Raw genomic sequence first — 25,602 nt, 5'->3', positions numbered from 1 at the left:
AATAATAATGTCCATTGTCTAATAACAAAGCAGTGAAAGGTTGGTATTTCAAATTGAAAATTAACTATTGGCATTCAAGACTATATACAGGAGAAGTGCACAGAGGAATGAAAATGAATTCCATCTGACTTGTGAATGTAGTAGAGATATGCTAAAATGCTTTAATTATATTACATTTTTTTGTTTTTTGTTTCAGGCCCTTCCTTTTCTCACTGTTGGGGAGAGTGCACCTCAATAGCAGCACCAGGCTATATAATGAGGATGCTGGAACCAGGAGAACAGAAGCTGGCTTCAAATGTAAGCTGTGATGTGTATTTCAGTGTTTCAGCAATTTATCTTTGCATTTTCTACTTTTTTCATCCAGGTTGATGACTTAGAGGTCACAAGCATCACGATGACTTGTGGTCATTCACAAATACAGAAAATAAATTCAATGTACGAGGCCACCTTAAAAGTACCTGAAACGATAATTTATTCTAAAAGGAAACTGGACTTGAAAATTTAACCAGGTACTGGACCTTGTGGATTAATCTTGTATACAATGACCTGGATGACTGACAACCTTTGCACATACTGTAAAGGGCAAGTAGGAATAATTATGTTGTCTTGTTAAGTTTTAGTAGTTATATACTTGATTTGGATTTATGCATGTGTTCATCAAATTGTTTTATTTCAAATGTTAGCTGATGAATGATGTTGATGTATCTTTTACAGGTATGTGATACTATCCTGGTGCATGCCAGCACCTTGTTAGTGCAACACTCTGTTGCATGGAGAATTCTTTCAACTACACTGTATAAGGTTGCCTGATGCAGCACTTGAAAAAGAGTGGCGCATGCTCCATGTTGAAAAAGGCAGAGCTCAGACAGAATTGTACCATACCATTGTACCAAGAACAATGAATTCTGCAGCAGCAAAGCATTGCCTCTGCAGTGTTTTATGGACTCTAACTAACAGAGCACTTTCTCAGTCTTCACAAAACAACAGAATCAGAGAGGTGCCGCTTTACTTTGAAAAGCATCAAGACTTTCCTAAAAACACCATGACAATTAGATTGTCTGAAATGCTCTGGCCAAACATTCCTGACACCAGTCAGGGGACTGAAAGGTTTTTGGCTCTCAGAAGCATGAAAACATGCAGCACATTGTCTTTTCCTGAAAATATTGTCTTATTTTCTTAAAGCAGCAATAAGCAACTTTTATATAACAACAGTGAAATCTGTAAACTTTTTTTTAAAAAACTATCCACTTTGTGTATTCTATAGCCAACAGATTTGGTTGCTTTTTATCATTATTTTGTTGATAAAGAAACAGATTGTGCCTCTGTGTAAGATGAGAATTTTCTTACAGTTTAGGTTTGCTATATTTCACTATTTTGCACTTCAGAGCACTTGACTCCCATGCCTATATCAATTTAAGTATTATTATGATTGCTTACTGCTTTCATTCACTAGTATTTGAACGTTTGTAAAAAAAATCTGCATGTTTAGGTGATAAAGTGTTCTGACATGGTTGAATAAAATAATAGTTTGATATTTAACTACTGAGTACAAATGAATTTTTTATACCTTTACTATCTTTTTGCTTTAAATAACACTGAGGATGTTTGTTGAAGTTGTTTGATGTGGATTAAAACCACATCCTGAGTCTCCAAAATGCTTTTCTCTCAGGAGCGTCCTTCTTCTGACGACTCTGGGCAGAGCTGACTTTGACGAAGACGCTGCTGTATCTGGATCAATACCGCGGTCAGAAAAATATGTCTGGAGAAGAAAGGATACACTTCAACAATCATGCAAGCACAGACAAGGTGAGGAAAAGCATTAAACTTTTTTTTTTAAAACTTTGTTGATCACATCGTTCTTGTTGAGGGTTTGCTGACAATGTTGCTTGTGATCATTTTCGTGCTTGATAGTGTGATGTGTTTTTACATCGAAAAGAAAATGCATTCATTGCAAACGACCAACTGGGCCAACATGCCTCCTAGAGGGTCGGCTCCACACTCCCCGGACGTTCTTCTATTGTCCTCCTCTCTGGATGAAGTAAAAACGTAATAACTGAATGTCACAATGTATGCTAAGATTAGTTTAGCAGTATACTATAGCGTATGAATAGTGGCCATCACTATCCATGCGCACAACATTGCACTGGTATAGCTTCATCTACAAATCCACATAAACAGTGCTGCTACAGCTTACGCTCACAGGGTTTCATCACTTTGTCAACCCCATCAGTCCGTACTGAACTCGGTAGAAAGGCCTTTTCCTACTCTACTCTCTCACACGCTCCAGTAGGCCTATCCAAACCCATGCACTGGAGCAACACGAAGGCTAGATGCAGAATACAAGTAATTTACAAAAAGTACACAAAAAAAGGGCAAACAAATGGACTTTTATGAGCAGAATAAAGGCAAAATAAATGAGTAGGAATAACTTAAATTGAATCATTTGACTACTTAAAAACATCAAAACGTTTTAATTAGAATTCAGTTGGTTCAACTTATTTAACCTTGTTGAGGACAAGAAATGTCATGTTGATTGTACTAGACTAACTCTCGTGGGATTTACTCAATAATGGCTTAGTTGAAAGTACTTAAAAAGATCCATGCAAATTGTTACCTTAATTTTTTTAAGTTGAGCCAGTGTATTATTTTTTAGAGTGTACATTGTTGCCTTCAAGTGCAAAATTACATTTTAGAATTTTTTTTGCACATTACTTCAACATTAGACTCACCTTATGAGATGGGTGGGCACAATGCATGCCCATTGTGGGTTTAATTTTGGAGACGGACACTCGGAGATCATCATCCATGTTTCGTGCCGAACTGTTTTTTTTTTTTTTTATGTAAGTCAGTGCTCAGAAAGTCTTTCCACATAAGAAGTTAGAGCCAAAGGGCATCAGGACATCCATAGCGACCTTGGATAGCTGCGTATATTCCCTTTCGACGGAAATCCAGAAATCAGCGTCTCAGCAGCGTCTTGGTATTAAACGCTGACTGTAACGTTCGGCCACTTGACAGTTCAACTGATGCGTCCTCCAGGTCTGATGTCAGATGATTTTCCCACGTAACAGTGAATGGTGATCTTATTCAGTCGTATTGTTCTGGAGCGGTTTCCTCTGGAAAATACTTTGTAAAGTGTTCCAGGAGGAACTGGAAGTTGCGTAATGATATAGACTTGTTCACTGTGTTAACACTCAGTGCATTTTCCTCCATGAAGTCTTCCATCTTATAGAAACCATATGAATCCTGCCCATTTCAATTTGCGCAGTCTGTGAATAATACAGTGTCTGAACTGTACGTGAGGTGCCACTTGTAAGACTCTTGCTCCAGTCCTTTCTCCCCCAGCATTGCTCCAGCACTGTCTGTATACACATCAATGCAATCGTCCCAAAGTTTATTGTCAAGTTTAGTGAACATGTCCTCACCTGTGCACGTCCGCTCGATAGGGGTGCAAAACAGCATTAAGAATTCCGTCAAAACTGTACTTACATTAACTGACTTAATGCTACCGCAGCGGGTTTGATTAATGTTTCCTCGATTGTGTAGCTTTTGTGCCTGTGCAATTAAATATGGCGCATCATTATGATGCCATTTGAGCTTTGGCTGGGATTGTTGTTTGTTTCATGAGGGCTTTTTGGCCTTACAACTCTTGCTCCTTTCGGCGGAAAAAATCAGCTGGTTTAGCAGCAAGTGAGGGATGCTTGGTTTTCCAGTGTCTGTAGCCTTTTAACAGGCTTTAGGCTTTCAAGTGCAAGAACCCCAGCGCATGCAACATTACATTAACATTAACTCAGTGAAAGGAACATGCTGTTTTTAGAAGGAAAAAAAAAACATCATTCAGAAAAAAGAAACGTTTTTATATATTCCCATTTTCCCCATTTCTAATATAGAATTGCCTACATTTCTAAGAAACAAAATCATCCGATCTGTCCCATTCATAGTTCACTCACGTTATGCGTCGGGCTCGTAGTTGCAGACCTGCTCTCCTTCTGGGCTTCAACCAGCACCGCTTTTTTGACGCGATGCATGACAATTTGATCTGATTAGCCCGTTTTTGATGTGATGTGATGTGATGTGATGCATTTGATTGATGTCTGGTCCAAGTCAGTTTTTATTTCTACCTCGCAATATCTGTAGATGAATAATTTCCTCAGTAGCTAACGGATGGATGTATATCTGTAGCAAATTACTTTGCCTCATTAAAAACATAGGCTACTTAAGTAAAAGTTAAATTACTGTCTTTAAAGAATACTCTAAAAAGTACAAGTACACGACAAAGCAACTCAATTACAGTAATGTGAGTACTTGTAATTCGTTACTTTCACCTCTGTGTATATGGTAGAGATGACAGCTTATTAGTCAAAAGATACGTAACTCGGTGAGATGAGATCATAATTACCATACTAAGACTGCCAAAATGTGGATTTTGCCCACATAATCAAACGTTTAGGAAAAATGCCAATGGCCAAAAAAGTAGCAGAGATGGAAATAGGTTACCGTTTCTAAGTTGTTAATGGGGATGAAAGCTCCAGCCCGCCTCCAAGGCTTCTCCCTGCACCCCTGCACCCCCACCTCTCGTCTTGTTCAGGCAAAACAGCTGGTCTGCTCCAATTCTGTGTACTCCTCACCGCCTAACTTGCATGGCTCCGGACCTTTGAATCCTCTCAACTGAGCTGAAACAAAACGTCATAGGCGCGCGGGAGAATGGTCGTATATATGTCCGGAAAATATCAGTATTAAGTTACTGATGAATTGTCCCCATCCATAATTCTGATAACAATATAATTGGATGAAGCGATGCATCGTCAACATGCGTTAGGACCCGTGCTTATGACACAGCTGCCAATCTGTTTTTCACTGTTAACAGGGACTCCAATGCATGCTCTCTCTCTCGCTCTCTATCTCTCTCTCAATTTCAGTTTCATTGTGTGTGTGTGTGTGTGTGTGTGTGTGTGTGTGTGTGTGTGTGTAAAAATGCACTTCTCTCGTCTAGAGGAGTTGAAAAACAGCATATGTCCCTCTTTGGTAAAGATGCAGTAATGTGCCAAATGAAATCACGCCAACTATCATAATAATGAAGTTTAATGTTAATTGGATGAGATTAATAGCGTGTTTGTGTCATATAGCGTGTTCTAATTCTATACTTGTCTAAGACGCTGAGGGTTGTCGATGATCTTTCAAAACTGCACGGAACAATACACTGTCTATGAAGGCAGCGAGAGAAGATCAAAATGTGCTTTCTCAGGTGAAAACGACATTTCTCCCATACGATCTTTATATATTTATTTACTGTACAATGGAAATATCAAAACTAAATGAATTGAAAGATAACCTTGTAGATTGATTATTATTTTTTTCCTCAATGTAGTGCATCTTCAGATAAATCATGCCCTTATTCAACCGTTTATTCCGTCCAGCTTTGTAAGGCCACCATACTAGCAGACATTTTAGTGTTGTCGATGATCTTTCAAAACTGCACGTAGCAGACAAAGGCTTCAGGCAGAGCCTTAATATGCTTTTGGATTGTCTGACGCCACCTGTGGCTGTTCTAGCCCAATCTCTCGAAAGGAGATATAGATTGAAATTGAAAGTACATCCTTCAGCTGAGTTGGATCAGATGCAAGCTAAAATGTTGCTGAATGTTTAGGAAAGTCGCAGCTGTGCACTAGAGGTTTGAGGTAGCTAGTACCAAAATGCGCTAAATTCAGGGAGGCAACAGGCCTTTAACGCCTGTCTCAGCCCTTTCCACCTTTCATTCTTGTTCCTGTATTTCCAGCACGTTTGGTTAAATGCATCTTTTTTAGCTGTTCACAACAACTCTGGGGCAATGAAAGAATGGCCCAAAGTTAGCTGGTGTGCATGGCAGATTCAGAAATTATAATTACAATAATTTTATCATTATTGAAATGGCAATCAAATATGAATAATAATACATTTAACTCAATGTCTAATGACAACCGACCAATTACATTTCTGGGAAAGGTTGGTATTTCAGATTGAAAATTAACTATTGGCATTCAAGACTATACACAGGACAAGTGCACGGAGGAATTAAGATATATTCCATCTGACTTGTGAATGTAGTGCTAAAATATGCTAAAATGCTAACCAAAGAAAAACATAATTGAATTATATTACATTTTTTGTTTTAAGCCCTCCCTTTTCTCTCTGTTTGGGCAGAGTGCACCTCAGTAGCAGCACCAGGCCATATAACGACAGAGGATGCTGGAACCAGGAGAACAGAGGCCGGCTTCAAAGGTGAGCTGTGATGTATATTTCAGTGTTTCAGCAATTCATCTTTGCATTTTCTACTTTTTTCATCCAGGTTGATGACTTAGAGGTCACAAGCATCACGATGACTTGTGGTCATTCACAAATACAGAAAATAAATGTAATGTAAGAGGCCACTGTAAAAGTACCTGAAACGATGTGGTTAATTTATTGAGATTGACCCATAGACTTTGTTGGGGAAACCGATAGGGAGTTAATTTATTCTAAGAGGAAACTGGACTTGCCTTGTGGATTAATCTTTTATACAATGACCTGGATGACTGACAACCTTAACACACACTGTAAAGTGCAAGTAGGAATAATTATGTTGTCATGTTAACTTTTAGTAGTCATATACTTGACTTGGATTAATGCATGTGTTCATCAAATTGCTTTATTTCAAATGTTAGCTGATGAATGATGTCTGAATGTATCTTTTACAGCTATGTGATACTATCCTGGTGCATGCCAGCACCTTGTTAGTGCAACACTCTGTTGCATGGAGAATTGTTTCAACTACACTGAATGAGGTTGCCCGATGCATCTCTTGAAAAAGAGTGGCACATGCTGCATGTTAAACGAGCCAGAGCTCAGAACAGAATTGTACCATACTTATGAGAACAGTGAATTCTGCAGCAGCAAAGCATTGCCTCTGCATTTTTTTAAGGACACTAACCAACAGAGCACTTTCTCAGAGTCTTCACAAAACAACAGAATCCGAGAGGTGCCTCTTTACTTTGAAAAGCATCAAGACTTTCCTAAAAACACCATGACACTTGGATTGTCTGAATGCTCTGGCTATACATTCCTGACACCAATCTGAGGGTTATTGAGAGCTTTTTGGCTCTCAGAAATACACCACAAATAGAAAAACATGCAGGGTTTCTCAGCACATTGTCTTTCCTGAAAATAGTTGTCTCTTTTCAGCAATAAGCAACTCTTATATAACAACAGTGAAATCTGTAAACTTTTTTTTAAAACTATCCATACACTTTGCATATTCTACTGCTAAAAGATTTGGTTGCTTTTGAATAGAAATTTTGTTGATAAAGACACAGATTGTGCCTCTGAGTAAGGTGAGAATTTTCTTAAAGGTTAGGTTTGCTGGAGTTCACTATTTTGTGCTTTAGAGCACTTGACTCCCATGCCTATATCAATTGAATTATCATTATTCCTTACTGCTTTCATTTTCACTACTATTTAATGGTTTGTAAATAATCTGCACGTTTGGGTGATAAAATGTTCTGACACGGTTGAATAAAATAATAGTTTTAACTACTGAGTACAAATTTTTTGCTTTAAAAAACACTAAGGATGTTTGCTGATGTTGCTTGATGTGGCACAGCCCCACCTAGGATATTTGCCTCCAGCCATTCTAGCTGATACTGTAGGCTATGTTCTGTCTACGTGCACAAATAATACCTCACAGATATAGGCCTAGTGAGGTCATGTTTAAAACTACATCCTGAGTCTCCAAAATGCCTTTCTCTCAGGAGCACCCCAGCCTGGGATAGCCTCCAATCCCATTTCTAGTGGGATTGAAGGTGAGTTTCCTTCTTCTGACAACTCTGGGCAAAGCTGACTTTGAAGAAGACGCCACTGGATCTGGATCAATCATAAAACCTCACTGCAGTCAGAAAAACCTGTCTGGAGAAGAAAGGATACACTTCAACAATCATGCGAGCACTGACAAGGTGAGGAAAAGCATTTAAAACCATTTTTTAAATCTTTGTTTATCACGTCGTTCTTGCTGAGGGTTTGTGACTATGTTGCTTGTGATCATTTTCATGTCTGAAACGTCCTTTGAAAGTTTTAAGTGGCGATGTTTTAGGCACCTTTAGCCTGCAGTGTAACAGTAAACTTCATTTGGCGTGTCTTGACGGCTTGATAGTGTCATATGTTTTTACATCGAAAAGAAAATGCATTTATTGCAAACAACCGGCTGGGCCAACACGCCTCCTACAGGGTTGGCTCCGCCCTCCCCGGACTTTTTTCTATTGTCCTCCCCTCTAGATGTTAAAACCTAATAACTGAATGTCACAATGTATGCTAAGATTAGTTTACTTATTCATTTACTGTAAGGGCTATTACAGTATAGTATAGCGCATAGATAGTGGCCATCACTATCCATGCGCACAACATTGCACTGGTATAGCTTCATCTACAAATCCACATAAACAGTGTTGCTACAGCTTACGCTCACAGGGTTTCATCACTTTGTCAACCCCATCAGTCCGTACTGAACTCGGTAGAAAGGCCTTTTCCTACTCTACTCTCTCACACGCTCCAGTAGGCCTATCCAAACCCATGCACTGGAACAACACGAAGGCTAGATGCAGAATACAAGTAATTTCCATGAAGCACTGAATACAATATTAAATAAGGGGATGTCTGTGAGCGTGAAGAGCAGCATACACCTACATTGTTGCTTTCATGTGCAAACATACCGTTTAGAATTTTGTTTACACGTTATTTCAACATTAGACTATGCCTGTGACGGGGGCGTTTTGGGGTGTGGCTTATGCCTGTAACGGGGGCGTGGCCTGTACGTGTCACATGCGCGGGGCTTGTTTTGGGGACGTGGCTTGTGACGGGGCGTGGCCTGTACCTGTGACTTGGGCGGGGCTTGTCGTGGGGGCGTGGCCTGTATGTGTCATGTGGGCGGGGCTTGTTAATGGAGGCGTGGCTATAACCATGGGAGTCTTTTCTTCACACACTCTCTTTTACAAATACACTTTTGATTGCAGCTGGCTTGCTTGAGAGCCAAATTTGCAGTTTAGCAATGTAACCTAGGGTATTCTCAGTACGACGAAGGTTGTGCTTGTTTTAACCGGGGTACATCACCAAGGTAACTTAAAAAGCCTCACAATTCCCCCTTATAAACTCCAGAGCAGGCTGTTCAAGATAAGCCTTAAGCTGCATAAAAGTACCACCAACTGACTGACTATTTTGATCTTGGTACCCCTGGAATGAAAGATAAAATTGCGTGCTGGTTTAGATCAGTGGATAATTTATTAACAGACAGTGTAATTGAGTGTAATTGAGCAGACAGAGTGGACAGCTAGAGGATCATAAGGAGATATTCACCGAATTTGACAAAAGGGTTTTGGATGACAATTGTGGACTACCCCTTTGAGTCAGAATGTTACATTAGAGCATTAAGTACAGACACAGATGAATACCAATACACAAGTTATTTGGGTTGTCACTGAGCGGGTGTAATCTGGCTCAGAATTACAATATTTTGCCACGTTTGTATTGTTAATTTATACAGGGAGAAAGACATAATAAACTGACATACAAAAACTGGAGCAGGGAGACCAAGTCCGTCCATTTCTCACCAATCCAAAAATCCCCCCTCTCCATTTCTTACCAATCAAATGAAAGCCGCTGTCCCCGGCTTCCATTTCTTGCCAATCAAACGGGATCTCCTCTCTATTTCTTAGCAATCAGAAAAACCCTTCAGCCTTAATTCCCGCCCCCGCTTTTTCGACGAATCAGACGGCTGTTGCTACCTCAGTGCAGGCAAAAGAAGACGAGAGCGCCTCTTGGCATTTTTACGGTAAGTAAATCAAAAGTTCTTTAAATTTCTGACCTAAATTCAGAACTGCAAATTGTTTGCTATTAAAATGCCTATTGTTTGGATGATTTATTCATTTATATACCGCCGTCTGTACGACGTGGTTCATTTTGCTAGCTAAAAAAACACACCTTACTGTTGAAATTCATTCAAACGAGCCGACAGATGCTTTAGCTTTGCGACCGTTAGCCTGCAGTACAATCGACTACCGGAGTGACTGAGTGAGTGAGTAGACGAATGAGGTTGGAGGAGCGGCGGTGTGGCTTCTTTCAGGGTGGGTAGAGATGTGTTTTTTCCGCACTAAGGAACAATAGGACGAAGGGAGAGTTCTCAATTTGACTGGCCTTGACGGTTTCAGGTGCCGGTCTTTTAACTGCAGCTAACGGTACAGTGAATGAGTGGACGAGCAAGATCATGGGAACGGAGGTCTATCTGCTGCTAGGGTGGACAGCGGTGCTGATCAGATGTGAGTAGAATACAGTGGATGAAACTGTAGGTACACATATTCATTGTGATCCACATTCTTCGTTAAAAATCAAATATGCAAGAAGAATCACAATTATATATTTTAATGGTACAAAGTTCATTCTCATCCCACTTTTTTTTTCTCTCAGACGTGGATTCCTCCTAAATTACGGAAATATGTTTGACCTTTACTCGACATGCTTAATATTAAATATTAAGATTAAACGTGGTTTGTTTCAAATGATAACTAGCATTTGATATAACTACTCGAACTTTTTTCTGTACCATACTATATTTAGTTCTCAGTGTCTCTCTCTCTCTCTCACACACACACACACACACACACACACACACACACACACACACACACACACACACACAGAGAGAGAGAGAGAGAGAGGGGGCAAAAGGGCAAAGCCGGGCACTTGTTTGCAAACATCTTTGATCTGTGAAATGCCGGTGCATGTGTATCTTTTTGATCTTGCTTGTTGCGCAGTTAGTCACCGTTAGTCGGCAAGTTGTTTAATTTGGATCTAGTATTGGAGTATTGTAGACTTAGGGCTTTTTAAATAAAGTTGTATGTAAGCTACCCTTTATAAGAATTTCTAGATGTTTGTAGATTATAGTTAATAAAATTACTGTTAGTGGCAGTACAGTGTGTACCAAAATGCGGGCCGTCAGGACTAGGAAGGAATTCGATAATTTTATTTTAGATAATTTAAAATATATTATGTGCTCTAAGTTTTATTTGTTATCCCACTGATTTTTTTTTTTTTAAATAACGTTTATGGGACTGAGACGGCAAGCTTTTGTTTCCCTCGTCTCTTTAAATCATGATGCTGCTTTCGGTTTGTTACCGATCTGGTGAGAAGTGCTGGAAGACGTGGAGCTGCCTCCACACACACCTGCTTCACCTCTTGGAACTTCCTGCTCGAGCCACACACGGGCCAAAAACAACCGAGAATGACACAAAGCTTTCCATAATGCACGCTCATTCTGATGCGCTATTATGACGCTCTCTCTAATTCTCCTGGGCAGTGGGATCGCTTCAGTGGCTTTAACTCCAATCCGTGCTTCGACATACAGTATATTGTACAGTGACCTTTCGTGAGTTTTCGGCCTGTGCAGGGGCACAGTGGAAGGAGAGCCCGGTTTATAGAAGAATGACTGAAATCCGCCGTGTAAATATCAACACGCCTGCCTACAGGCGCACCTGGCCCTCAAAGGGAATGAGAGCTGACGCTCTGATTGGTTTGATTCATGTTATGCCGAAAACACACCTATGAATAATCCGGGGATCCCTAACACATCATTCTAGAGGTGTTTTGTGCGAAATGATAATAGAAATAAAAACTCAAAAAGACTTCTAGCTAAATAAAATATGATACAGATGCAAAGTTTTAAAATGATTAAATAGAAGAAACCATGCTTTTACACTAAAGCCACATACCTGTCGTTATGCAGAAACAATACATTAACAGTTTCCCTTGCACACAAACTCTTAGAGATTTGCCAATTTCTCCCCTCATGTGAGGATGGTTTTCAGAGTATAACGAATTTCTCTCTTGCTCTATTATTTGACAAGAACCGTATGGACCTAACTGCCTGTTAGGTCTAACTACCTAACTGCCATGTCTTAAGACCGTTCTGAAGGTCACTTAGCTGACAGCAGTAAGGGTAGGTAGCACTTTTTTTGTTTGGATTTGTATTTACCATTGTTCCTTTTTTACATGGCTGAAGGAGAAGAAGAAACGGATACACTGAAAAAGCCTTTTTCGAGGGATGGACTCATTCAAAAGATGAGCAGCTTTGGTAAGTTTAACAGAATTTTATTTATCTTTGTAAGCTATTGACTATTGTGACTTGATGAAGTCAGATTCCAAGTCCTGAAGACTCCTTTGCATGTGCATTGTGGCATGTGTGTGACCATCTGCTTGGCCGGAAACTTTGGGGAAACCTGCTGAACCCTGGTTGAGCTGTTTGTTCTTTAATCTGCAGCAGTGACATTGATTTGTACTTCATGCAATGTCTATTTGTAAGCATTTGTAGCATTAGTCATAATGTAGTATCAGTGTTGAGTTACATTCTTTAATTTATTAGTATCTATTCTATTATCAAAGGGTATGAATGACTTAATGAGCAATAGTTTTTAAAAGTGGAAGAACTATGAATGAATTCATATAGTTAAAAATACAATAGTGTCTGTCTTACTGTTACTCAATGTTCTGATAAGACACAAGGTTATTAGCCATATCTTATGGCAAATACGTAATACATCGCGCAGTGACGACTTTAACATTCATTTTAATCTGGACAATAAGAACCCAGCCCCTTCATATCCCTTGGATGTGAAAGGGCAAGCTTGGTGCTGCTGGACTACCAGACTGTGAAGCTGTATGTCAGAATGCCTTCTCTTGTGCAATGATAACAGCTATTGAGGGAGTCCATTGTACCCAGATGGCTCTGCACTGCTTAGTCTTCCTGACCAGGAATAAGGTGTAGGCTCTCAGTGTTGATGGAATGAAATGTTAAGCTGAAATCAACAGCATCCCGACATTCTATAAGGTTTTTCCAAGTGGGTGAGAGCTGTGTGAAAATGATGAAGTCCTATGTGTATATATTTTTAGTGTCACAATATTAACAGGATTGGTAAAGATCAGTGCTTGTGGCATTATTGCATTGTTAAAACAATCAACAAATGATATATTAAAAACACAGCAAACACAGGACCAGATTTATTATGCTAAGTTCTGATTAGATGCAAGCTTATATTAATGACCAATAATACATTGTACTTTTGACCGATGTTACATTTATCCCAATTTGGACACCAGGGGGATATTCTACAAAGTAGTATAATAAAGATAACTATGAACTATTTGAATAAAATTGAACGTCTACCTACTAGAAAGGAAGAGGCAATAACTTTATGAAAGTAAGGAGGGAAATTTGTACCAGCTGAAACTAGGGATACCCCGAAGATACTAATTGTAGGAGAGGGCACAACCATGCAGCCGTAAGACTTTGAGAGTGTGTCAAAAATCACTTAGGTATTGCTTGAACCAAACATGAAAAATGTGGAACAATATTCATCTTTACAAATTTGTTCTCCCAATAAGAGATAAAAAGAGGGTAAAAAAGACAAGCGTTTAATATCCTTTTTACACTGTTCTCAAAGAGGAATAAAGTTTGCTTTAAATAAACTGTAGTAAGACTTGGTTATTTTTACCCCCAGATATGAGAAAAAGTCAGCTGTGAGTTTAAATGGCAGATTGGGAAATTCTTCAGCTTTCTTGTTAATGGGGAAGTACCCACTTTTATTAAAATTAAGTTTGTATCCTGATATTTTTCCAAATTCTTCCAGGACTCTGAGGACGTCAGGTATGGTTGAGACAGGGTTGGTGACATATAATAACAAGTCGTCTTCGTAGAGCGAGACAGTATGTGTTAGGCCACCCCGTGTAATACCCTGTATAGCATTGCACCTGAGAGCTATGGAGAGTGGTTCTGTTGCTAAGACAAAAAGTAGTGGGCTCAATGGATCTCCTTGTTTAGTCCACCTGAAGAGAGGGAAGTAATCAGAGGAGACAGAGTTAGTGTAAACTGAGGCAGTTGGGTTGGTGTAGATAAGTTTGATGTGTTTAATAAAATTATGGCCGAATCCAAGCCGACCTGAGTGTGGAAAGAAGATATTCCCACTCATTACTCATCACTATTCCCTATCGAAAGCCTTCTCGCCGTTGAACGAGATTACCGCTTTTGGGGATAGTGTGTGGGATTTCGTGTAGATTATGTTAAACAATCGTTTCAGATTGAAATAGGACTGTCTGCCTTGAACAAACCCAGTCTGGTGGTCCAACACTATGTGAGGAAGAATGTTTTCAAGGCGAGGAGCCAAAACTTTTGAAAACACTTTACCATCGCAGTTTGCTAAACTAATTGGTCTGTATGATGAACAGTCGAGTGGGTCCTTATTTTTCTTTAATAACAATGCATGGCCAGAGATCAAAATCGGATTACATTAACAAATTGTTATTGTTCTCAGTAAATAGGGATCGAGCAAAAAAAAAGTCTATTCTTGAAAATGATCTGATCTGATGAGAGAAATAAGAGTACTCCCTTTTGTTAGGATTCTTAAATCTCCATGGATCTACAAGTTTATGTGTGTTCATAAATGCATGGATTGTATACTGATTTAGATGACTTTGAGAGGAACGATCACCAGATTGTAATCCCCTGAAAGAGTCGAGTGATGACTATCCAGACTGGGGATGGAGCTTAGCATTTTTTTTTTTTAAACTGATCATGGTCAAAGTTAGGGGCGTAAATATTAACTAAAATTAAATTCAGTTGTAGTAGCTTCCTCACAACCGTAACATATGGAACATTTGGATGAGAGATAGTGTTTGATGCAATAAAAGGAACATTTTTATGGACTAGTATAGCTCTTCCTCTAGTTTTAAAAATAAATTGTGAGTGAAACACCTGCCCTACCCAGTCTTTGTGAATCCCAAAGTGGTCTTTATTCTGAAGGTTGGTTTCCTGTAAGAATGCTATGCCTACCCCGAGATGTCTTAAGTGTGAGAGAACCCTCTCTCTTTTGACTGCATGTTTAAGCCCTTTTACATTCCAACTTATTATTTTCACATCACTCCTACCTGGGACTGGATATGAATTACTGTGCGCCACTGAAACTATCGAGTTCAAATATGTAAATCCCATTCCCATTTAAGCAATACAAAACATAGATGAATGCACAAATCAGATATAAAACGTTCAAAATACAAATACATCTACACTTAAAAATACATATATATATATATGCCTTAAGACAGTCTTAGTCTATGAATATGTAGGAAATAAAGAAAATAAGACTACTAATAATTCTATGACCTTTCATGTCAGTCTGCTTAGTCATTCATATTTCGTATATTTAAAAAAAAAAGTAAAACTAAAAACTGTGATCACCTGCTCAATTTTGACTGAAATGTAACATAAAATAAAGAAATAAAACTGTGATCACCCATCTGCCGTCTGCTCAGTCTTTACTGAAATGCTATAAAAAATGAAAATATACAAATAAGATCCTTCCGTAGGTGAACGTGCGGAAGGATCATTATCGCTGATGTAATGATGCCTTCTTTTTTGTTCCCTTGGATAAAACAGGTATAGGGTGAAAAAATTAATAACATAATAATAATAATAAAAAATCGGCTTGTTTTGCTGCTAACCCGATGGTCTTATGCTTTCCGGCTGGACTCCCTGCTTAACTGGGAGTTCAGCGCCAGTTGATAATATACCAAAGCAGCTACTGACATCTACTGGGGGAAATAATTATTGCAAGCAGCTAGCACAATGCTGTAATAAGAGTCCGATTCAGCAGTTAAAGGGAACCTATTTGCTTCTCTTCCTACGCATTTTCAGTGTGTTGCTACATGGGTCCGCAACATATGCTGTAGGATTCTGTGTCTAATATGTTACTCTCACGGGGATATTTACCGGCAAATTGTAAGAAATACTGAACAAAGACAAGACAGAAAAATACTTGCAGCATCTGTATCTATATATCGCAGAAAAAGAATAAATTGCAATTTACATTTTTCTTTCAATATTGTGCAGCCCTAATATTGAGTTTGTCAATATACCGTTTTATCTCTGGTAGTCATAATCCTTTGACATATTGAAATATTGCAACACATACACAAACACGACTCATGTGATTCACAAAAGTCCTAGCCTACGTGCGTTTGAAATGGGCGGTATTGACAGCTACAAAGTTGATGGAAATTGAGAAATACATTGACTTTCAATATTTAAGTAAGGTAGCTCATTTTGACAGGTACAATAAAATGAAATTTGAGGAAAAAATGACTAGTACCAATTGTACCCCTTTGGTAAAGATGTTGTAATGTGCCAAATGAAACCACGCCAACTTTCATAATAATGAAGTTTAAATGTTATTTGGTTGTGTTTACTAGTGGATTCATGTCAAATAGCGAGTACTATTATATACTTGTCAAAAGACGCTTAAAGCAGCGAGATCAAAACGTGCTTTGCTGTTTCAAAAAGTGCATTGAAGACATATAAGACAGTTTGCCCAAATTCTGAATAAGCTTATCATTTTTATGGCATGGGGCAGGACATAGCAACCTTACCCTACAACAAGTAGTAAAAATGAACTACTCTCAACGAGAGAAGTCGAAAAACAACATATGCCCCTCTTTGGTAAAGATGCATTAATGTGCCAAATGAAACCACGCCGACTGTCATAATAATTGAAGTTTAAATGATAATTGGATGTGATTAATAGCGTATTTGTGTCATATGGCCTGTTCTAATTTTATTACTGTCAAAAGACGCTTAAATCAGCGAGAAGATGAAAATGTGCTTTGCTGTTTGAAAAAGTGCATTGAAGATATATAAGACAGGTTTCTACTCTTAATGATGTCTTTTAAGTAATTCTGAATAAGCAAAACATTTTTGTAGCATGTGGGAAGTCATAGCACCTTAACATAAAATTAGTGGTAAAAATGCACTTCTCTCGCCTAGAGGAGTTGAAAAACAACATATGCCCTGTTTTGATAAAGAGGCAGTAATTACCCAAATGAAACCACATCGACTGTCATAATAATGAAATTTAAATGTTATTTGCATGTGCTTAATGTTATTTTCTTGCGATACAGCGTGTAACTATTCTATACTTGTCAAAAGACACTTAAATCAGCGAGAAAATGAAAATGTGCTTTGCTGTTTAAATAAGTGCCTTTAAGCGAAATAAGACAGTTTTCTCTTCTAAATCATCTCTTTTAGTAATTCTGAAGAAGCAAAACATTTGTATAGCATGGGGCAGGACATAGCAACCTTGACCTACAACAAGTGGTAAAAATGCACTTCTCTCGCCTAGAGGAGTTGAAATACAACATATGCCCTCTTTTGTTAAAGAGGCAGTAATTATCCAAATATAACCACGCAGTCTGTCATAATAATGAAGTTTAAATATTATTTGGATGTGCCTAATGGGATTTTCTTGTTATACAACGTGTACTATTCTATACTTGTCAAAAGACGCTTAAATCAGCGAGAAGATGAAAATGTGCTTTGCTGTTTCAAAAAGTGCATTGAAGACATATAAGACAGGTTTCTACTCTTAATCATGTCTTTTAAGTAATTCTGAAGAAGCAAAACATTTTTATAGCATGTGGGAGGACATTGCACCTTTACTTACAACGAGTGGTAAAAATGCACTTCTCTCGTCTAGAGGAGTTGAAAAACAGCATATGTCCCTCTTTGGTAAAGATGCAGTACTGTGCCAAATAAAACCACGCCAACGTTCATTATAATTAAGTTTAAATGTTGCTGGATGTGCTTAATAGTGGATTCATGTCAAATAGCGTGTGCTATTCTATACTTGTCAAAAGACGCTTAAAGCAGCGAGAGAAGATCAAAACGTGCTTTGCTGTTTCAAAAAGTGCATTGTAGACATATAAGACAGTTTTCCCTTCTTATTCATCAATTTTAGTAATTCTGAATAAGCTTAACATTTTTATAGCATGTGGGAAGTCATAGCACCTTAACATAAAATTAGTGGTAAAAATGCACTTCTCTCGTCTAGAGGAGTTGAAATACAACATATGACCTCTTTTGTTAAAAACGCAGTAATTATCCAAATGAAACCACGCCAACTTTCATTATAATGAAGTTTAAATGTTATTTGGTTGTGTTTTATAGTAGATTCATGTCAAATAGCGTGTACTATTCTATACTTGTCAATAGACTCTTAAATCAGTGAGAATATGAAAATGTGCTTTGCTGTTTAAATAAGTGCCTTTAAGATAAATAAGACAGTATTCTCTTCTAAATCATCTCTTTTAGTAATTCTGAAGAAGCAAAACATTTTTATAGCATGGGTGAGGACATTGCACCTTTACTTACAACGAGTGGTAAAAATGCACTTCTCTCGTCTAGAGGAGTTGAAAAACAGCATATGTCCCTCTTTGGTAAAGATGCAGTACTGTGCCAAATAAAACCACGCCAACGTTCATTATAATTAAGTTTAAATGTTACTGGATGTGCTTAATAGTGGATTCATGTCAAATAGCGTGTACTATTCTATACTTGTCAAAAGACTCTTAAATCAGCGAGAAGATGAAAATGTGCTTTGCTGTTTCAAAAAGTGCATTGAAGACATATAAGACAGGATTCTACTCTTAATCATGTCTTTTAAGTAATTCTGAAGAAGCAAAACATTTTTATAGCATGTGGGAAGTCATAGCACCTTAACATAAAATTAGTGGTAAAAATGCACTTCTCTCGTCTAGAGGAGTTGAAATACAACATATGACCTCTTTTGTTAAAAACGCAGTAATTATCCAAATGAAACCACGCCAACTTTCATTATAATGAAGTTTAAATGTTATTTGGTTGTGTTTTATAGTAGATTCATGTCAAATAGCGTGTACTATTCTATACTTGTCAATAGACTCATAAATCAGCGAGAATATGAAAATGTGCTTTGCTGTTTAAATAAGTGCCTTTAAGATAAATAAGACAGTATTCTCTTCTAAATCATCTCTTTTAGTAATTCTGAATAAGCGAAACATTTTTATAGCATGGGTGAGGACATTGCACCTTTACTTACAACGAGTGGTAAAAATGCACTTCCCTCGTCTAGAGGAGTTGAAAAACAGCATATGTCCCTCTTTGGTAAAGATGCAGTACTGTGCCAAATAAAACCACGCCAACGTTCATTATAATTAAGTTTAAATGTTACTGGATGTGCTTAATAGTGGATTCATGTCAAATAGCGTGTACTATTCTATACTTGTCAAAAGACTCTTAAATCAGCGAGAAGATGAAAATGTGCTTTGCTGTTTCAAAAAGTGCATTGAAGACATATAAGACAGGTTTCTACTCTTAGTCATGTCTTTTAAGTAATTCTGAAGAAGCAAAACATTTTTATAGCATGTGGGAAGTCATAGCACCTTAACATAAAATTAGTGGTAAAAATGCACTTCTCTCGTCTAGAGGAGTTGAAAAACAGCATATGTCCCTCTTTGGTAAAGATGCAGTACTGTGCCAAATAAAACCACGCCAACGTTCATTATAATGAAGTTTAAATGTTACTGGATGTGCTTAATAGTGGATTCATGTCAAATAGCGTGTACTATTCTATACTTGTCAAAAGACTCTTAAATCAGCGAGAAGATGAAAATGTGCTTTGCTGTTTCAAAAAGTGCATTGAAGACATATAAGACTGGTTTCTACTCTTAGTCATGTCTTTTAAGTAATTCTGAAGAAGCAAAACATTTTTATAGCATGTGGGAAGTCATAGCACCTTAACATAAAATCAGTGGTAAAAATGCACTTCTCTCGTCTAGAGGAGTTGAAATACAACATATGACCTCTTTTGTTAAAAACGCAGTAATTATCCAAATGAAACCACGCCAACTTTCATTATAATGAAGTTTAAATGTTATTTGGTTGTGTTTTATAGTAGATTCATGTCAAATAGCGTGTACTATTCTATACTTGTCAAAAGACTCTTAAATCAGCGAGAAGATGAAAATGTGCTTTGCTGTTTAAATAAGTGCCTTTAAGATAAATAAGACAGTATTCTCTTCTAAATCATCTCTTTTAGTAATTCTGAATAAGCGAAACATTTTTATAGCATGGGTGAGGACATTGCACCTTTACTTACAACGAGTGGTAAAAATGCACTTCTCTCGTCTAGAGGAGTTGAAAAACAGCATATGTCCCTCTTTGGTAAAGATGCAGTACTGTGCCAAATGAAACCACGCCAACTTTCATAATAATGAAGTTTAAATGTTATTGGGATGTGCTTAATAGTAGATTCATTATTCATTTTTTCCTCAATCTAGTGAATCGTGAGATAAATCATGCCCTTTATTCTACTGTTTATTCCATCTAGCTTCGTAAGGCCACCATACTTAGCAGACAGACATTGAGGGTTGTCGATGATCTTTCAAAACTGCACGGAACAATACACTGTCTATGAAGGAGCAGACAAAGGCTACATGTAGAGCCTTAATATACTTTTTGGTTATTTGACGCCACCTTGGGCTGTTGTAGCCCAATCTTGAAAGGAGATATAGACTGAAATTGAAAGTACATCTTTCCGGCTTCAGGTATGGCTTCCTCGTGGGCCTTGCGGGCTGGGGAGCATTTCTCGTCATCATCCCAGTTCCGATTTTCAAAAAAATTCTACGGTCTCTGTTCTAATTTTAGCAGCCAGTCATTCATTCAGTGTGATCAAACTGACTAAAGTTAAAGTCAGTCCCCCACTGTGTCTTAATCACCCCCGGTGTGTCATGCTACTGTAACATAAAGGTTACTCCCCGTCGTCAAACTCCACCATCAATCTTCACTATCTCCAACACATTTTTGAGTAATGCATTTCTTTTTGGCTGTTTGCAACAACTCTGGGGAGATGAAAGAATGGCCCAAAGTTAGCTGGTCTGCATGGCAGATTACAGTTATTTTATCATTATTGAAATGGCAATCAGATATGAATAATAATGTCCATTGTCTAATAACAAAGCAGTGAAAGGTTGGTATTTCAAATTGAAAATTAACTATTGGCATTCAAGACTATATACAGGAGAAGTGCACAGAGGAATGAAAATGAATTCCATCTGACTTGTGAATGTAGTAGAGATATGCTAAAATGCTTTAATTATATTACATTTTTTTGTTTTTTGTTTCAGGCCCTTCCTTTTCTCACTGTTGGGGAGAGTGCACCTCAATAGCAGCACCAGGCTATATAATGAGGATGCTGGAACCAGGAGAACAGAAGCTGGCTTCAAATGTAAGCTGTGATGTGTATTTCAGTGTTTCAGCAATTTATCTTTGCATTTTCTACTTTTTTCATCCAGGTTGATGACTTAGAGGTCACAAGCATCACGATGACTTGTGGTCATTCACAAATACAGAAAATAAATTCAATGTACGAGGCCACCTTAAAAGTACCTGAAACGATAATTTATTCTAAAAGGAAACTGGACTTGAAAATTTAACCAGGTACTGGACCTTGTGGATTAATCTTGTATACAATGACCTGGATGACTGACAACCTTTGCACATACTGTAAAGGGCAAGTAGGAATAATTATGTTGTCTTGTTAAGTTTTAGTAGTTATATACTTGATTTGGATTTATGCATGTGTTCATCAAATTGTTTTATTTCAAATGTTAGCTGATGAATGATGTTGATGTATCTTTTACAGGTATGTGATACTATCCTGGTGCATGCCAGCACCTTGTTAGTGCAACACTCTGTTGCATGGAGAATTCTTTCAACTACACTGTATAAGGTTGCCTGATGCAGCACTTGAAAAAGAGTGGCGCATGCTCCATGTTGAAAAAGGCAGAGCTCAGACAGAATTGTACCATACCATTGTACCAAGAACAATGAATTCTGCAGCAGCAAAGCATTGCCTCTGCAGTGTTTTATGGACTCTAACTAACAGAGCACTTTCTCAGTCTTCACAAAACAACAGAATCAGAGAGGTGCCGCTTTACTTTGAAAAGCATCAAGACTTTCCTAAAAACACCATGACAATTAGATTGTCTGAAATGCTCTGGCCAAACATTCCTGACACCAGTCAGGGGACTGAAAGGTTTTTGGCTCTCAGAAGCATGAAAACATGCAGCACATTGTCTTTTCCTGAAAATATTGTCTTATTTTCTTAAAGCAGCAATAAGCAACTTTTATATAACAACAGTGAAATCTGTAAACTTTTTTTTAAAAAACTATCCACTTTGTGTATTCTATAGCCAACAGATTTGGTTGCTTTTTATCATTATTTTGTTGATAAAGAAACAGATTGTGCCTCTGTGTAAGATGAGAATTTTCTTACAGTTTAGGTTTGCTATATTTCACTATTTTGCACTTCAGAGCACTTGACTCCCATGCCTATATCAATTTAAGTATTATTATGATTGCTTACTGCTTTCATTCACTAGTATTTGAACGTTTGTAAAAAAAATCTGCATGTTTAGGTGATAAAGTGTTCTGACATGGTTGAATAAAATAATAGTTTGATATTTAACTACTGAGTACAAATGAATTTTTTATACCTTTACTATCTTTTTGCTTTAAATAACACTGAGGATGTTTGTTGAAGTTGTTTGATGTGGATTAAAACCACATCCTGAGTCTCCAAAATGCTTTTCTCTCAGGAGCGTCCTTCTTCTGACGACTCTGGGCAGAGCTGACTTTGACGAAGACGCTGCTGTATCTGGATCAATACCGCGGTCAGAAAAATATGTCTGGAGAAGAAAGGATACACTTCAACAATCATGCAAGCACAGACAAGGTGAGGAAAAGCATTAAACTTTTTTTTTTAAAACTTTGTTGATCACATCGTTCTTGTTGAGGGTTTGCTGACAATGTTGCTTGTGATCATTTTCGTGCTTGATAGTGTGATGTGTTTTTACATCGAAAAGAAAATGCATTCATTGCAAACGACCAACTGGGCCAACATGCCTCCTAGAGGGTCGGCTCCACACTCCCCGGACGTTCTTCTATTGTCCTCCTCTCTGGATGAAGTAAAAACGTAATAACTGAATGTCACAATGTATGCTAAGATTAGTTTAGCAGTATACTATAGCGTATGAATAGTGGCCATCACTATCCATGCGCACAACATTGCACTGGTATAGCTTCATCTACAAATCCACATAAACAGTGCTGCTACAGCTTACGCTCACAGGGTTTCATCACTTTGTCAACCCCATCAGTCCGTACTGAACTCGGTAGAAAGGCCTTTTCCTACTCTACTCTCTCACACGCTCCAGTAGGCCTATCCAAACCCATGCACTGGAGCAACACGAAGGCTAGATGCAGAATACAAGTAATTTACAAAAAGTACACAAAAAAAGGGCAAACAAATGGACTTTTATGAGCAGAGTAAAGGCAAAATAAATGAGTAGGAATAACTTAAATTGAATCATTTGACTACTTAAAAACATCAAAACGTTTCAATTAGAATTCAGTTGGTTCAACTTATTTAACCTTGTTGAGGACAAGAAATGTCATGTTGATTGTACTAGACTAACTCTCGTGGGATTTACTCAATAATGGCTTAGTTGAAAGTACTTAAAAAGATCCATGCAAATTGTTACCTTAATTTTTTTAAGTTGAGCCAGTGTATTATTTTTTAGAGTGTACATTGTTGCCTTCAAGTGCAAAATTACATTTTAGAATTTTTTTTGCACATTACTTCAACATTAGACTCACCTTATGAGATGGGTGGGCACAATGCATGCCCATTGTGGGTTTAATTTTGGAGACGGACACTCGGAGATCATCATCCATGTTTCGTGCCGAACTGGTTTTTTTTTTTTTATGTAAGTCAGTGCTCAGAAAGTCTTTCCACATAAGAAGTTAGAGCCAAAGGGCATCAGGACATCCATAGCGACCTTGGATAGCTGCGTATATTCCCTTTCGACGGAAATCCAGAAATCAGCGTCTCAGCAGCGTCTTGGTATTAAACGCTGACTGTAACGTTCGGCCACTTGACAGTTCAACTGATGCGTCCTCCAGGTCTGATGTCAGATGATTTTCCCACGTAACAGTGAATGGTGATCTTATTCAGTCGTATTGTTCTGGAGCGGTTTCCTCTGGAAAATACTTTGTAAAGTGTTCCAGGAGGAACTGGAAGTTGCGTAATGATATAGACTTGTTCACTGTGTTAACACTCAGTGCATTTTCCTCCATGAAGTCTTCCATCTTATAGAAACCATATGAATCCTGCCCATTTCAATTTGCGCAGTCTGTGAATAATACAGTGTCTGAACTGTACGTGAGGTGCCACTTGTAAGACTCTTGCTCCAGTCCTTTCTCCCCCAGCATTGCTCCAGCACTGTCTGTATACACATCAATGCAATCGTCCCAAAGTTTATTGTCAAGTTTAGTGAACATGTCCTCACCTGTGCACGTCCGCTCGATAGGGGTGCAAAACAGCATTAAGAATTCCGTCAAAACTGTACTTACATTAACTGACTTAATGCTACCGCAGCGGGTTTGATTAATGTTTCCTCGATTGTGTAGCTTTTGTGCCTGTGCAATTAAATATGGCGCATCATTATGATGCCATTTGAGCTTTGGCTGGGATTGTTGTTTGTTTCATGAGGGCTTTTTGGCCTTACAACTCTTGCTCCTTTCGGCGGAAAAAATCAGCTGGTTTAGCAGCAAGTGAGGGATGCTTGGTTTTCCAGTGTCTGTAGCCTTTTAACAGGCTTTAGGCTTTCAAGTGCAAGAACCCCAGCGCATGCAACATTACATTAACATTAACTCAGTGAAAGGAACATGCTGTTTTTAGAAGGAAAAAAAAACCATCATTCAGAAAAAAGAAACGTTTTTATATATTCCCATTTTCCCCATTTCTAATATAGAATTGCCTACATTTCTAAGAAACAAAATCATCCGATCTGTCCCATTCATAGTTCACTCACGTTATGCGTCGGGCTCGTAGTTGCAGACCTGCTCTCCTTCTGGGCTTCAACCAGCACCGCTTTTTTGACGCGATGCATGACAATTTGATCTGATTAGCCCGTTTTTGATGTGATGTGATGTGATGTGATGCATTTGATTGATGTCTGGTCCAAGTCAGTTTTTATTTCTACCTCGCAATATCTGTAGATGAATAATTTCCTCAGTAGCTAACGGATGGATGTATATCTGTAGCAAATTACTTTGCCTCATTAAAAACATAGGCTACTTAAGTAAAAGTTAAATTACTGTCTTTAAAGAATACTCTAAAAAGTACAAGTACACGACAAAGCAACTCAATTACAGTAATGTGAGTACTTGTAATTCGTTACTTTCACCTCTGTGTATATGGTAGAGATGACAGCTTATTAGTCAAAAGATACGTAACTCGGTGAGATGAGATCATAATTACCATACTAAGACGGCCAAAATGTGGATTTTGCCCACATAATCAAACGTTTAGGAAAAATGCCAATGGCCAAAAAAGTAGCAGAGATGGAAATAGGTTACCGTTTCTAAGTTGTTAATGGGGATGAAAGCTCCAGCCCGCCTCCAAGGCTTCTCCCTGCACCCCTGCACCCCCACCTCTCGTCTTGTTCAGGCAAAACAGCTGGTCTGCTCCAATTCTGTGTACTCCTCACCGCCTAACTTGCATGGCTCCGGACCTTTGAATCCTCTCAACTGAGCTGAAACAAAACGTCATAGACGCGCGGGAGAATGGTCGTATATATGTCCGGAAAATGTCAGTATTAAGTTACTGATGAATTGTCCCCATCCAT

The sequence above is a fragment of the Semicossyphus pulcher genome, unplaced genomic scaffold (genome assembly GCF_022749685.1).
Source record: "Semicossyphus pulcher isolate SPU_LCO1_2020_fin unplaced genomic scaffold, fSemPul1.0.p SCAF_4, whole genome shotgun sequence".
NCBI lineage: Eukaryota > Metazoa > Chordata > Actinopteri > Labriformes > Labridae > Semicossyphus > Semicossyphus pulcher.
Note: the sequence above shows the minus strand (reverse complement) of the source record.